This window comes from Ceratina calcarata, unplaced genomic scaffold (genome assembly GCF_001652005.2).
Source record: "Ceratina calcarata isolate Rehan_Ccalc_2016 unplaced genomic scaffold, ASM165200v1 scaffold335.2, whole genome shotgun sequence".
NCBI lineage: Eukaryota > Metazoa > Arthropoda > Insecta > Hymenoptera > Apidae > Ceratina > Ceratina calcarata.
In genome coordinates, this window is record NW_017156276.1 from 307687 (window position 1) to 324536 (window position 16850).

Here is a 16850-nt window from a genome sequence, read left to right on the forward strand (position 1 = left end):
CTTACAGATTTATTTGATATTTGATCATAAAATTCTTTTTACGTATTAATTAATATTTATCATTATTGTAATTTCGTAATAAAGATAATTTTCATCTTCAATATTCGTTAACTCTTTTTAACACGAAATACAGTTGATGAATAAAACAATATAGTCGTGCACTTGAACAGCTGTGTAATAACACACCTCATGTAATTCCACCATGCATTCAATCTAGTATATCGACAATAATAAAAAAACCGGTCTTATAGCTAGGAAAGGAATATTTAGTTTATGATTGCGTATGTATATCAAATAAACGTGTATCCGATTTTTATGTGATGAGTAGTGCTGACTGTCGGTCGGTCATACTCTATGGACATTTCTCTACCCTCGATGTCCATTTCAATCGCGATATGACAATTTTTAATCGACGCTGGCTCATTGATTTTCAGATTGAAATGCCTCCTAGCTTTATATGCGACAAAGTAACTGTGTTTGAACAATTTAATCAGAGCGGAAGACGCGTGGAAAATGTCGACAAAGGGAATTTAACGGAATCAAGAAGCGAGGAAATTGTGACGCTCGTTTCATTTCAAAATCTATTAAAATTCTGTAATTTCAGCACACATAGAATCAATTAATTATGTCACAATACGCGCATAATGCCTGCAGTCATTGATTAATATTTGCTTCTAAATGTGCAATATGTATTCGAATTATTTGACAACGCGTTCAAACATCGAGTTAATAACAGGATAGATTAACTTGGAAATATGCCATTCCTTACTCACGAGGATATAATTTAAGTGAGGAACGATTGAAATGCTAGAATGCCGAACGCGCGAGGAATTTCGCGAACGTGAGCCGAACAGTACCAACTTTGGTACTCTGTTGGCGGAAGAGAATGAAAGAAACTTTACCTGGAAGCTATTCTTAAAGGGAAAGTTAATCACAATCATGGTCTTCCGATAAGGCGAAGTGAAGGGTTAATTCTTTTACCCGATTCACCCGCGAGAAATATAGAGTTAATTACTTGTAATTAGTTAGAAACTTTTTTCTGTTATTCGGCTGTAGGGATCAAACGTTTTGTAAGCTTGAGAAATGATATCGATGTAGGTTACCAAACGGCAGGGATGGGGCGAATGTGTATTCTACGCTGTTCCAGGACAGTCGATAGTTCGAACGTTTAATTTACACCTGTGTGCTGGGTTAAATTCGAAAGAGAAATAGTTTGTTTGGTTTTTGCCCTCCACAGGGATTCCAGTTTAATCTTCACAGAAGTACGTAGTTTCCATTCCATAAAGATTTCTAAAAAATGTAGTGTTCAGATTGACTACTATAAATATTCCACTTATAGTTGGTATCATTCGTTTTCAAAATTTTATTCTGAAATCATTTCTGCTTTTTTTATTATTAGATGAAATGAATAAACGTGTCCGTCACGTATCGAGTAAAACGTTAAGATATTCGAATTGATATTAAAGAATCGGAATATTGCATTCAGGCGAAGGAAGTTTTGCGGGAAATACCAAATAGAGGCGATACTCCAGAAGTCTCTCGATTCAGAGGAGAAAAACACCAGAAATAAAGTTTATGCTTGAGGGATTTCGCAAATAGCGCGCATCGTCATTTTCACGGAGTGAGTACGCGCTTACAGTGGCGCGGTACATGATCGGTCGGCGTAAAACTAAACCGAGATTCTCGCGCGCTCCTGTTTGTCATCTAAGCTCCGCGACGCGAAACGATGCGGCATCCTCGACTAGAGAAGCATGCAACAATTTCCGTATCGCGTATTGATTCGTACAAACGCGGAGGAAATTCCTGTAGGCACGTACGCGAAGTCGGATTTCACGGATGCGCAAGCGGAACGGGGACGGGGACGTGTGTTTGAAATTGGACCGACGCGACGTCTCATACACGTACGACACTTTTCCCCGTACAGTATTTTTTCTCCCTTTTTCTCTGTTTGCGCGTTCTTACCAACCGGAAACCTGCAAACCTTTGCATTATTTATGCGCGTTGGTTTAAAACCCCGCGATGCTGTTTATCATCTAAATAGGAAATACACACGGCGCGAGTAACACGGGGAAATAAAAAGGAATAGAGCTGGGAATGAAAGGCGAGAGGCCGTGTAATTATGTAGGCTGACGTGACGTCGTATTGTGTCTGTGTAGATAATATCTATTATTTTTAACTTTGTCCTGTGTTAAGAGATGCGAGATCAAAGATGAGCTGTCTACCACGTAGAATGTAATCGAGAAAATAATGTGTTATTTCCTGGTTCAAGTACAATAATGTCACATATTCAGTATTCAGTATTCAGAATCAAACTGCCTTCGTATTATTACATTTGTTCTTGTAAAGCTTTTATAGTATTAAAAGGTTTAAGGAGTTAGGGTAGTTACTTCTCTAACATTTGTCACTACATTTTTGACGTTTTTTACTGTGTTCTTCATATAAACATTTGTTTTCGTCTCTAAATTTTATTTTACTCTGGCTATTTTGTATTTCATTATATTACTGCATACTGTGTTTCTATAAATTATGGAAAATTCCCATAAATGCATGAATATCCGCAGTCTACCTGGTTTGAAGAAATAAAAGCATAGAAATATGAATAGTTGTACAATTTTATATGTACGTATGAATTCTGGATGTAGAACATTTTCCTGCTTCATTTCTCGTTATATAAATCATAAGTCATTCTCCAACGCAACGCACGTAGAGATACACTCATTCATAAAAATTCTTCGCATTAGATGTTGTAATCTTTGCAAACCTCAGTAATGTTCCGCCTACGCTTCAGATAAAAACATTGCACTAGAGATCTGTCTCCTCGGCAATAATCATAAGTGTGCGAAATCTAGCGTGTTGCGTGATAGTACACAGAGAATAAGAAACGAGTGCTCGAACCGCCGACGCCGCTGTAGAAAATTCGTTGTGGAAAGTCGGTAGTCTGGTTGAAAACCTACACCTCCTCCAGTATCTATCCTCATCCCGTAGCCCGGCAATAGCGGATGGGTAGTCCCTCGATCGAGGGTAAAGTAAAGCTCGAAGGTGTATTTGCGAAACGACTTCGAAAGAATCGAACGATCCCCCTTCCCGTCTACGCGCTGCATTGTATCGCTCCGCGCCGAGCGGTATCCTTTATCCGCGCAACTTCTGTCTGTCTGTCTGTCTGTCCCCGGTCTCCTTGAAAACATCGCACAATTTCCCGCGATTCCGCTGTAAAGGATTTCATCTCTCGCTGCTTTCGTCGTAACACCCGCAACTGCACTTTATGTCCCGCGCGCGAGTTTATGAAATTCAAATATTCCGCGTTACGTTCGCCGTTGTTGCGTTCTATGTACGTTCCGGAAAAGAAAAACCGAGCTTGCCGGGATGAAGAATTAAAATACGTGTATATGTTTGTATGTACACGTAGGATGTCTGTGTATGCATGTATTTATGGATGTACATACGTGTGCAGGATGCTGGAAAAGGATTTCACGTTGTTGCAGCGCGTAATCTCGCGAAATTAGGAATAAATCGTTTAGACGTACGAATGAAATTTAAAGGAACAATATAATTTGCAGTACACTTTCTGATGTCGTTTACTAGTTTCGAAGATGAAATTGTGAGAAACGTTTAGTCATTTTAAGTAATGACTATGCAACATACATAGCTTAATAAAATCTAGTAGAAAATGACAGGCTACATTGATTAGTGCATTAAAAAACACACAATTTCATTTGAGAAGAACATGTATCATGTGATGTCTGTCCATCCGCTGATGTCAGTGTCCGTCCACTTGGTTTTTATTAGGATTAGGATTATGAACCTCTCAAAATCCTTTGCCTCTTATCTTAATTATCTTTTTGTACGACACACAATTTTCGAGTAATGTGCATTTGTAGATTAAAACCAAATACTTTGTACATATTCGTTACGTTCCTCATTTCGTTATACCAGTCTTTTTATGGCCGATATAAACTCCCAGAATGAGGTTAATAAAAAAATGTTCATTGCAGAGCATAATTTACATCGCTGGATGAAAAATGCATTTGAATACTCGCAGATAGAGCAGTAATTCTTTTTTTTACCTAAGAGAATATGTGATCCAACAGAATTTACCCATCTGTCCCCGTTGAAAAAGTAATATATTAGTTGGAAAGTAATTTAAGCTGCGTACGTTTCGTCGATGAATTTAATGGAAGATGTGCGTAATGTATTTCAATCCTTCCACTTGCGTTTCTGTCACTGTTTCATTAATATATTTCTTTTCCTCTCGTTCTTTAATATACTCCATGTACATATTTTTTTAAATGTTTCTGTATTATCATACCCATACAGATACTTCACAGCTTCCCGACAAATTTACTAAATACTGCATCACAGAATGCACTGATGTTTTGCGTTTTCTAAGAGTTTATCATAGTATTAAATGGTAGTAACACGTGATTCAATTAGAATAGAAAGTGGTGTAGCATTCTTTATACGCTCGTTGAGGATGCTCTATTTAGAACATATTTCAATCAGTTGAGTGATGATATGCTGTTAACATGAAGTTTACGCTCTCCGACGCATACAGTATGGTTCATATTCACGCGCACATTATCGTCATACATATTTCGATCGATACATGGAATGAATCAATCAGTTTTACCACTTGAATATTTTCGTTACTTCGGAAGATAAATTTCCACTTCCATCTCTCTTTTCGACTATACCTAGTGTATCAATCACTAAGTCACTCACATGTGAATCTTTTATAAATGGACGTACAGCCACTTTGATTTATTTTATTTTTTAAAATACAAAATTCATTTTTTTATTGTTTCCAACAAAGAAGCGTCGGATCCGATATGAAATATTGTTGACCAGGATTTACAAACTGTATTATACATACATATCTATAAAGACAATCGGTAAACTTTTGTGGCATATTTTCTCGCATATTCAAAACAACGTGCTCCCCGGCAAAACAGATACACGGTCTTCGCGCAGTCCGGAACGAACGGGACAAACGCATCCGGTTTTCTCTCCCTTTTCTACGGCTGTTCTTCCAGATAATGACGACGTATGGGGTGCAGCGAGTAGTTGGTGTTGCATAGTTTTTCCGACCGCGGGCCGCGCCGCTATCGCGGTACATTCCGAAACGGACGAAGAACCGCGTGCCGCGCGAACAAGCTGCGAAACTACCTAGAACTGTTTGTCCGAAAGTGACGAGGGAAGTCCGGCATGCCGGGAACCCACAGAATCCGTGTTTGTTCCCGGATGAGAAAATAGTGACGCGCCGCGGACTGTACCTATCCCCGTATCTGCCGCCTCGTAAATTTTCACCGCTGCTCCTCGGTCTACTCGCTCGTGAAATTCGTTTTCCGTTGTTCTTTTCCCGACCGCGGATACCCAGCTTATCAGCATAGCCACTTCTCTCGGCTAATTCTCGGAAATAACCGTAAATATCTTAAAACATTTTCTATCTATGTATAAAATTATTTTATGTCTAAATTATTTATAAACTTTGTTGAATTATTTAATAATATACATAATAAAAATGAATCTTATTTATTATTAAACCCTACCCTTAGCACACCGTGTTTCTAACACGAGGTTATTGAACTAATTAATTGTGTGTGACTGTTTATTGCCAGAAGCCTGAGTCACACACACTGTGCAGGATCAACATCAGTTTCTTTCTAATAGGACCCCAAGAACTTTTTTAAGAACGGTAGCCTCCCAAGCCGGCAAAATAGAAATTAGTAAAAGTTGCATACAAAGAGTTTTATTTATTAACCCATTTCCAATAAACTTTATATCACATTTTTCAAAAAGTGTACTGATTGGTTTATTTATTGTTTTGCAGATAGCTGTTGACACAGACATCGAAGAAGGGTTCCACTTTGTGCTCGTGGTAAGTTTTTAAAGTATCTACTTTTATTCGAACACAGAAGACACACTAAATAATAGGAGCATCGTGAAATACAAGCAGAATTTAGACTAATTCGATAAAGGTTAGATACCGCAATTACCTGTAATTATACTGTAGTAATAACACTTAATTTAACGCTGTATAAACGGGAAGCCATACACACTTACAAGTGGCTCATATTAAAACAACATTCCTTTCGCAATTACCCGTGTAATTTATCGTAATTTGAATCGCGATTGAAGAGGCAGGCTTGTTTTCGCTGAAATATTTGCGTTTGTTGAACCTCAACATATAATATAAGGAATTTATATTAAAGGTAATAAGCAATTGTATTAAACTCCTGTTTTGCGATTTAAATCTCTGATATCAATCGTGAAATATGACGAGATACAGGGAAATTATAACGAGTACATTTTATTTATTTCGATGGCGTTCATTATTTTCGTCTTCGCTTTGCTAATCGTAAATCGATAGCAGAAGGGATATTCACACGTTTCGAGAGTAATAAACTTTTGACTAATGCGCACTTTATATTCACCGCTAAAGTACGAGAATGTAAAGGTTCATGGGGAAATTAAATATGGAGGAATTAATTATTTTAGATTAAATGTGGGCAATTTAAATATACATACAATATAAATACAGTATGCAGATTTCATGATACAATATGTGAAACAAACTTCATGAGTGGCATGCTTTCTCAATTTGTTAAGACTCTTAGGACATTTTTATTATTAAAAGAAATTTGGGGATGATAGCGCTTTTCTAATATCGGACTCGTATTTAGCGGTTCAAAATACATAGGTATATCATGATCATACATAAATAATCAAAAAGATATGTTGGAAAACTACCCCAGCCCCTTAACAGACACTGACCGGTGAAAATTAGAGTTGAATAACATTGACAAAGGGTAATTCGATTCGCTCGTGGCTTAACCCCAAGATAGACTCTAACGTTTAACCTGACCATTCCCGTTGATGGGCTTGACTTTGTGTGCATTACACCATGCACCGCAGTAAAGCAGTGTTTACAGTTCTGTCTGGTTGCTTAAGATTATTTGATGTATTCCTCTTTGATCTAGATTAACCACTGTAAACCAATCGCGTCTAATCTATAAGCTGTGGTTCACCATTGCAATTTATGGTTCACCATTGCTAAATATTAAAATATGTAAATATAAGAAATCGTATGTTGAACTACTTCTTGTCATTATTAAGTTTGCAGTACAGAGGTTTTAATAGTTTCCCGAAGGTAATAATAGCATATTGGATGACTGTCCATTTACATAACGTTTGCTAAATAGTTACGTCTAGCTTTAAAAAATGTACGAAAACAACTTCAGTCACTAAAGTTCAAATCAACCCTGAGCCATAAGGCTTACAGTGACCTCTCCTCCAAATCGTCAAGATATTTATATGCCCAACTTTTAAAAGAAATCAGATTTTGTCTCAACTCAGTAAAAACAACAGACCTCTTGAAATTTTCATCGTCGTATATACTTCCGTTCTTGGAAATATAAAGTTTTATCATCATCGTCCGAGCTTATTTTCCATACAGATCCCGAAAACAACAAGCAAATTAACTTTTAGTTATTTTCCTGCAATTTCGATCAGCTGGAATTTTTTTAATATTGTAGTTATACATCACGCAGCAAATAAATCCCTGTAAATTCTAAAAAAAAAATCAAATTGTATAAACCAATATCAAAGAAATTATTCTACTTTAAGGTATACGAATACTTTTATAATCGTGGTTTTAAATGTGTTTCAAAACTACTCTGATTTCCCTTCGCACTAAATTAATCATTTTGCTTCTTATTAAAATGAATGAAAAGTCGCTAATTAGTGTGATTCCGCGAATAACCGGTAATTGAATATGAAATAATGATTAGTAAGTGGAAAAGGAAGCCGGTAGCCGTGTAAGTCTTATCATATGATCCCGTGTCTGCTACGTACTAATGCAATTTCCTGCCTTCCCATCCGTTTCCCTTTGCTTCCGTCAAAGTCCAGGTATCCTTTTATACGTACGTCGATTCGAACCAGATCGCCGTGGAAAATCAAATCGGTTTGCACTGTCGCCTCTGATGAAGTTCGAGAAGATTATATCACGTAGAACTTAAATGGAAATAGATACTCTGAATATACACGTATCGGGTTATAGAAAATATATTTATTTGAGATTGATAGTATATTTGCGATTTACTTGAGGATAATCATAGATTAAATAGATGCAATTAATTTTCTGTGATCTGCCCATAGCGATCGATCACTTTGGTAATTAGAAGCTTGGGCAAAGACAATATTACGAGAGTTATTGGTAATTTCGATTGCATGGACCTTAGCTTCGTGCGTGCAGTGATCCGGGTAATTTTGCGATATTGGTTTTCCATTATGACGCATAAATAACGCGATAACTTTAAGAACAGTTTGCATAATGCATAAGAAAAGAAATGGCAGTAAAGAGAAGATGATAAAAACTCGATGGGCACAAACTAAAATTCGAATCGAATAAATTTTGTTCGCGACAGATGTGATCGATGCTGAAAACGTCTGCGCATCGTATTACGCCGTTTCCTCTCGCTCTATGGTCAGAAGTTACATCTGGAAAAATTGCACGGGATAGCAAGTCACGAGCGAAGTTAAAGCTCGTTAAACGTGTTCAGCCTCGAGAGATAAATCGCGTTAAAACGTACGATATTCGTCCGACCGAGTTTGCTCGAGCTGAAACGCCGTTCGAGCAACGGCAATCACCGTTCCACGTTCAGAGTTTCCCTCTTTTTCCTCTGCTCTTCTTCATCGAACAATTAGTACAAAACCCAAAAACTAAAAGAAATAGCGAAAAACGAGGGACAAAGAGATGAATTGCTGTATCGGTCGAAAGGAATTTGAAGGCCAACAATAGGTGCGAAAACCATGACGCGCTGTTTGTGCCGTGACAAAGGAACCGGAAAAATGATTTTCAAACGGTAGTAAAAAAAGTGCGAACGAATGGCGGAATTAATTTCTCTCTTTTGACAGCCCAGTATGTATGTACGGACGACTCGTCGGTTCGGATTTCGCAAATTGCAATAATAAAAAAAAAGAACGTTACGGAAAAAAGGAAAAGCACAACGTTGACGCTGTCAATATATGTTTAAATCAAACTCGAATGAAAACAATCGCAAGTGTCGTTGAAAATCTTTTTATATAGTACCGATAACTGACCAGCTTTCAAGAAATTTTCGAAACAAATAAAAACAAAATTAGTACTAATTTACTTTCCTTACTTCTCTGTTAATGTTTAAATTCAATTTTTCGTAAAAAAAAAATTGGGTGGGAATTTCGGAGGTAGGTTCGACAGATAAAAGATGCTAATATTTTTATAATGACACGATGTCAAGGAGTTATGTATATAAACGATGTTAATTCTTATCGGGTAACATCGACACATCCTCTGTCGTCCGAGGTATCTACGATGACCGTAAAATATATTATATCCGACTTTTTATGAGTTGCCTATAAACCATGCCCGATACGAGAGTAGTATCTGACGCGCAATATTTCATCGCGGCCATTTTACTGTAAACAAAGAGAGGTGGATAATACATATCTATCTACGGTATGTACACAGAAAGGTTCTATGAAGTACGGTTTACTCAATAAAAGCGCGTAATAAAAAAGAAGACCTATTTACATATGTGAAATATTGCTGACTTTTATAACGTACCATTTTTCCTATATTTGGTAATCACCGTATTTAATGAAACAAGGCAAGAATATAATAGTAGATAATTCACAGTATAGATTTAACCAAAAACACTTTGATAATCGACCATTTAAAAATCTTCGAAATTTCTTACCGATCCCCAAAAAAATTATTTTTATAAGATTATTTATGTGGTTATACATTTTCATACATGGACTTTACAATTTTACAATTATACATTTATATTTTAATATATGTATTAACAATTTTATGATAATCATTTTAATGTTTCTGATTACTGACAATGAGTTATATTGATGGGATGATTTTGTGCAAGATTAGCAATATTAGGATATATCGATTCCCAATAATATTGACCTCAGGGGTTCGACATCAACCACTTCGGCTGCTCTAAACTAGAAAACAAGAGCAAACAGCACGAAAATATTTTCGTTTCGATAGAATTAACAATGCAAGAGGTAGATACGTAATTCTTTGAAAGTAACGTTTTTCCAATGCGAGAGCTTGTGGAAGGAAGCACGCTTTGCGGTTCTTCGATATAGTCGCCTGGTAATGCCACCCCGATAAACTTCGTGGATGTCCACTCTAAAAGAAAACAGGGTAAAAAATAGCAAGAAGGAATACTAGAAGAGACGGTACAACGTCAACAAAAAGAATCGTACCGTGAAAACAAATCCATAAAATAAATATAAAAATGTGGGAGGGAATGGGAACATTTATATCCAATGAATCCTCGTAAATTTGCTTCGCACCAGTCGATAGGTATTCTCTTTATTGTCCGTGTTTATCCTCTATAAATGAGGCTTATGTTGTTTCATTTACCAATGCAACTATTGTTTCTTGTCATAGAGCGAATTATGATTACAATTTGCAAAAGAAATGGTGAAATCGGAATGGAGAAACGGTAGAGATTTTAAGTATTAAAAAACTGGAACTGGAAATGAAGAATAATTTGTAAGATGAGTGGGACATCTTTTTGTATTCTACATAATCAAAAATATATAAGTTAATATACCAGGATATATTGTGAAAATTGACATGATGAAATGCTTCAAATTTTAACAAGTTCAAACGTTTATAAATTGGCATTTAATAATGTGGTTAATCAAATTTATGACACCTGTTTACAACGATAATTTACAGGTTCGAGCATATTACATGTGAATAGCTGAGATTAAAACCCGTTAATGATGTGGCACCGATGCAGAATTGGTATTATCGAGCCGTCAATTAACAGCTTTTACAAACTTTAGTTTATGGTCACTTTAAAACATTGGTTACGACCATAATACGGTTTTGGCGCGTGCATTAACTATCCATGTATGCGTGCTGAATACATCCATTAGCAGCATTCGCAATTCAGAAAACCAGTAACAAGCACAATACCGCGATAATTATTGTTCTTGAAAATTGCACGGTGCCGTTGAAAATTAGAACAATAAGTGTTACGAGGCGTTTCGCCTCGTGAATATTTATTCAGCCCTCAGTGAAAGATTCCGGTGGATTGTTATACCCGAGTAAATGATTTCTACCCATTGTGCAACGGCACCGATTTTATTGATTGATACGCTAACGCTCGCGCAAACGAATATATTCCTGTTTTAATGGTGAATTTTTGATATTGAATGCAGGTTCTTTGTTCTATTTTCTATGGAGGACAGTGTCCGTTTGAAAAAAAGTTTCACGTTTCGTCGTACGATACATTTCGTTTTTATATTCAGAAACAATTAAATGCATGAAAATATATTGATAAAAATCTAAACTTTCACTTGGAAACAATCAATATTACGGGAGTAATTAGTCATACAATTTGCGTCTCGTGAAACATAATTGTATAAATATTTTCCACTGTAAATTAAAATTATTAAGCCGTGATGAAGTTAATTACTCGTTAAAAAGATTCGAGAACAGCTTAAGATCGATAATAAGCCTGATAGCTTTAGCAACTAAAAAGCGGCTATCTATGTACAGCTAGTTCGGAAAAAGACGACGCGAGGTCTTTGATGTACTGCAGTAGCTAGTTTATTACGACCTTGAAGTCATGTCAAAAATATCCCTTATCTGTTAACTCTTATTTTAAACCGTGTCTCGTAAAATTTCCTATTACATCTTAATTCCCTCTGTTTTATAGTTAAACACATCGTCATTATTTTGTAAAGTATAATATAAAGGTATGTTGTCGTTTAAAATAGCAAAATGTTTAAAGGGTTAAAGGACATTAGTACTAAATATCATTATTTAAATTAATCCTACAAATTTTGTTTTGTATAAAAATTCGCAGTCTATTTATAACTGTACTTTCGAATTGGATGGATGTTTCGTGGCAATAACGACGTTTGAAATCAGTGGACTCACGTTAGGTCTTGTTGGAATCATTAATTGGAATCTCACGAGAAGCCGGATGGACGAAGGAAAAGCTTGGGTTCGGGAAAATAGGTCAAAGAGGGATCGAGCAGTCGCAAGTAGAAAAGTGAGCCAGCTCGAAAGGCTTGTATAGTTAATGCTAATATTTTTATAATGACACGATGTCAAGGAGTTATGTATATAAACGATGTTAATTCTTATCGGGTAACATCGACACATCCTCTGTCGTCCGAGGTATCTACGATGACCGTAAAATATATTATATCCGACTTTTTATGAGTTGCCTATAAACCATGCCCGATACGAGAGTAGTATCTGACGCGCAATATTTCATCGCGGCCATTTTACTGTAAACAAAGAGAGGTGGATAATACATATCTATCTACGGTATGTACACAGAAAGGTTCTATGAAGTACGGTTTACTCAATAAAAGCGCGTAATAAAAAAGAAGACCTATTTACATATGTGAAATATTGCTGACTTTTATAACGTACCATTTTTCCTATATTTGGTAATCACCGTATTTAATGAAACAAGGCAAGAATATAATAGTAGATAATTCACAGTATAGATTTAACCAAAAACACTTTGATAATCGACCATTTAAAAATCTTCGAAATTTCTTACCGATCCCCAAAAAAATTATTTTTATAAGATTATTTATGTGGTTATACATTTTCATACATGGACTTTACAATTTTACAATTATACATTTATATTTTAATATATGTATTAACAATTTTATGATAATCATTTTAATGTTTCTGATTACTGACAATGAGTTATATTGATGGGATGATTTTGTGCAAGATTAGCAATATTAGGATATATCGATTCCCAATAATATTGACCTCAGGGGTTCGACATCAACCACTTCGGCTGCTCTAAACTAGAAAACAAGAGCAAACAGCACGAAAATATTTTCGTTTCGATAGAATTAACAATGCAAGAGGTAGATACGTAATTCTTTGAAAGTAACGTTTTTCCAATGCGAGAGCTTGTGGAAGGAAGCACGCTTTGCGGTTCTTCGATATAGTCGCCTGGTAATGCCACCCCGATAAACTTCGTGGATGTCCACTCTAAAAGAAAACAGGGTAAAAAATAGCAAGAAGGAATACTAGAAGAGACGGTACAACGTCAACAAAAAGAATCGTACCGTGAAAACAAATCCATAAAATAAATATAAAAATGTGGGAGGGAATGGGAACATTTATATCCAATGAATCCTCGTAAATTTGCTTCGCACCAGTCGATAGGTATTCTCTTTATTGTCCGTGTTTATCCTCTATAAATGAGGCTTATGTTGTTTCATTTACCAATGCAACTATTGTTTCTTATCATAGAGCGAATTATGATTACAATTTGCAAAAGATATAGTGAAATCGGAATGGAGAAACGGTAGAGATTTTAAGTATTAAAAAACTGGAACTGGAAATGAAGAATAATTTGTAAGATGAGTGGGACATCTTTTTGTATTCTACATAATCAAAAATATATAAGTTAATATACCAGGATATATTGTGAAAATTGACATGATGAAATGCTTCAAATTTTAACAAGTTCAAACGTTTATAAATTGGCATTTAATAATGTGGTTAATCAAATTTATGACACCTGTTTACAACGATAATTTACAGGTTCGAGCATATTACATGTGAATAGCTGAGATTAAAACCCGTTAATGATGTGGCACCGATGCAGAATTGGTATTATCGAGCCGTCAATTAACAGCTTTTACAAACTTTAGTTTATGGTCACTTTAAAACATTGGTTACGACCATAATACGGTTTTGGCGCGTGCATTAACTATCCATGTATGCGTGCTGAATACATCCATTAGCAGCATTCGCAATTCAGAAAACCAGTAACAAGCACAATACCGCGATAATTATTGTTCTTGAAAATTGCACGGTGCCGTTGAAAATTAGAACAATAAGTGTTACGAGGCGTTTCGCCTCGTGAATATTTATTCAGCCCTCAGTGAAAGATTCCGGTGGATTGTTATACCCGAGTAAATGATTTCTACCCATTGTGCAACGGCACCGATTTTATTGATTGATACGCTAACGCTCGCGCAAACGAATATATTCCTGTTTTAATGGTGAATTTTTGATATTGAATGCAGGTTCTTTGTTCTATTTTCTATGGAGGACAGTGTCCGTTTGAAAAAAAGTTTCACGTTTCGTCGTACGATACATTTCGTTTTTATATTCAGAAACAATTAAATGCATGAAAATATATTGATAAAAATCTAAACTTTCACTTGGAAACAATCAATATTACGGGAGTAATTAGTCATACAATTTGCGTCTCGTGAAACATAATTGTATAAATATTTTCCACTGTAAATTAAAATTATTAAGCCGTGATGAAGTTAATTACTCGTTAAAAAGATTCGAGAACAGCTTAAGATCGATAATAAGCCTGATAGCTTTAGCAACTAAAAAGCGGCTATCTATGTACAGCTAGTTCGGAAAAAGACGACGCGAGGTCTTTGATGTACTGCAGTAGCTAGTTTATTACGACCTTGAAGTCATGTCAAAAATATCCCTTATCTGTTAACTCTTATTTTAAACCGTGTCTCGTAAAATTTCCTATTACATCTTAATTCCCTCTGTTTTATAGTTAAACACATCGTCATTATTTTGTAAAGTATAATATAAAGGTATGTTGTCGTTTAAAATAGCAAAATGTTTAAAGGGTTAAAGGACATTAGTACTAAATATCATTATTTAAATTAATCCTACAAATTTTGTTTTGTATAAAAATTCGCAGTCTATTTATAACTGTACTTTCGAATTGGATGGATGTTTCGTGGCAATAACGACGTTTGAAATCAGTGGACTCACGTTAGGTCTTGTTGGAATCATTAATTGGAATCTCACGAGAAGCCGGATGGACGAAGGAAAAGCTTGGGTTCGGGAAAATAGGTCAAAGAGGGATCGAGCAGTCGCAAGTAGAAAAGTGAGCCAGCTCGAAAGGCTTGTATAGTTCTAATGGCATACAGGCCACTATTTCCGGACCAGTGATCCGAAACTTACACGATCGGTAAGCAGCTCGGTTTTGTCTACAAAAAGTACAGTCAAACCTGGACGCTTGACAACTCGTTCCTGACTATTCAGGTGTGTACATACGTGACAGGACTGGACCTCGAAATCGGTTTCTATAAAACAGTGACAGGCAGAAGCTAGTAGTTTCACCAAAAAGTGAGGTACCTATCGTTTATTGTCAGCAAGATATAAAATGTACCACTCAGTGAAGTGCCAAGGATATGTATATAAAAAATAACTGTATATTCCATTCGTTCATTATAATTGCTAAATGCAATAGTAAAAATGATAAAAATGAAGAAAATACGGGATTCAGAAAGTATGGATTAGGTACAAGGTTCAAAAGGGGGAATAAAGCAAACAACGAAAAGAGCAAGGGAAGAAGTTCAGACACTCTCAAGAGAAATGTAGGTCGTGGCCCTAAATAAACCAACGTGATTGAATCTGTTCCATCGTCGACACACATATAGTTTAATTGAAACTGCTCTGTCTGTCTATATCTGGACGAGAAAAAAAATCGTTAGTTCGATCAACCCGGTTCTCGCAATATTTCGGGACGAACATCCGATAAAAGAGCATGGAAACGGATATTTTTGCACTAGCTTTTTGCGCACTAATAGATATATCTCTGGCTTCACTGATTTTTGCCCCGTACGAATTTCCTTTTTCATGTACAACTTTCTCGACAGTTTCATTTATAGAGAGAGAGGCATTAAAATCGCAAAAAATATTTTACACGAAAATTTAATATCAAGCGTTTAAAAATGTTTCTCACGTAGTCTATATAGACTGGTACTAATTTCTACCTATTTTGTTTTATTCATTAATCTTTATCCTACAGTTCTACCAATGGCTTTTTTTTCACTATTATTAGACCTCGTTTTTATTATTGATTCATCGTTACATCGCATTATTGCACATTTTGTTATTATGTGAAAACTGTGGCATTTTCTTGTAAAAAGCAGCTCATTAAGTTTTTGACGAATCATGGCTAGCAGAGTACCCAACAATTAACGTTCTTACAGCATCAATATTGATGAATGCGGCAAAAATGCATCGTAGCCAGTATGGATATTCCGAGATTCGTAACAGCGATGGATGAAATCCTGTACGCGACGCGAAACAATTTTTCTGTGAAATCGGAACCGAGTAAACACCGAAATCGGAACCCTACTACTCGTTGTTACTTTATTCTACTTGCATACACAGTAAACTTCTTTAAAATTTTCGTATAGCTATTTACAAGGAGATATTTAAGTGGACTACCCTGTATGTAAGAATTCTACATTCTGCATAGAATAAAAAATAAATAGAATACTTCCAAGTAATTCACAACCACTTTTAAGAATTGTAATAAAAGTAAAAAGGACAAAAAGCACTACTACTTAATTGTTAATTTACGGATGCAACTATACGAGCAGGCAGAAATTGCGGATTCAGAGTGACTAGTAGGGAAAGAAGGGAATAAAGGCGCGTTGAGCGACAACGTAGACTAGAAGTCTTGAGGGACACATCGAAAGAAAAATGGCGAAATAAAGAAGCCGTATGGCTCTTCTACCTTAACAGCGCGTAGTGAAACCGAGTTTCTTCCTGAGCTACTCAAGCTGCTTGTCAGATTCTTTACGCGCGAACGTCAAACTCCTCGGAAGAATATCATAAAGATCGTTTAACGAGTTCCCCCGAGCGATTCAGGTGTACCAGCCGTGATATCTTAGATCCCACATGGTTCAGCTAGAAATATATCCACAGATATATTGAGGCTCATTACTCCACTTCTCTTCTGCAAACTTTACAAAAAGAATATTCATTTCTTTATTACTTTACATATATTGCC

General features: G+C 35.9%; 1 long non-coding RNA gene across 1 annotated transcript in view; it reads left to right on the forward strand.

The window, feature by feature from the left end:
• LOC108624925 (uncharacterized) overlaps positions 1–5879 on the forward strand; it is an 88923-nt gene extending 83044 nt beyond the window's left edge. Inside the window, exon 3 of the long non-coding RNA XR_001916619.2 lies at positions 5828–5879. This is a non-coding gene — a long non-coding RNA (uncharacterized LOC108624925). The remainder of the gene's footprint in view (positions 1–5827) is intronic.
• The last annotated feature ends 10971 nt before the right edge of the window (positions 5880–16850 follow it).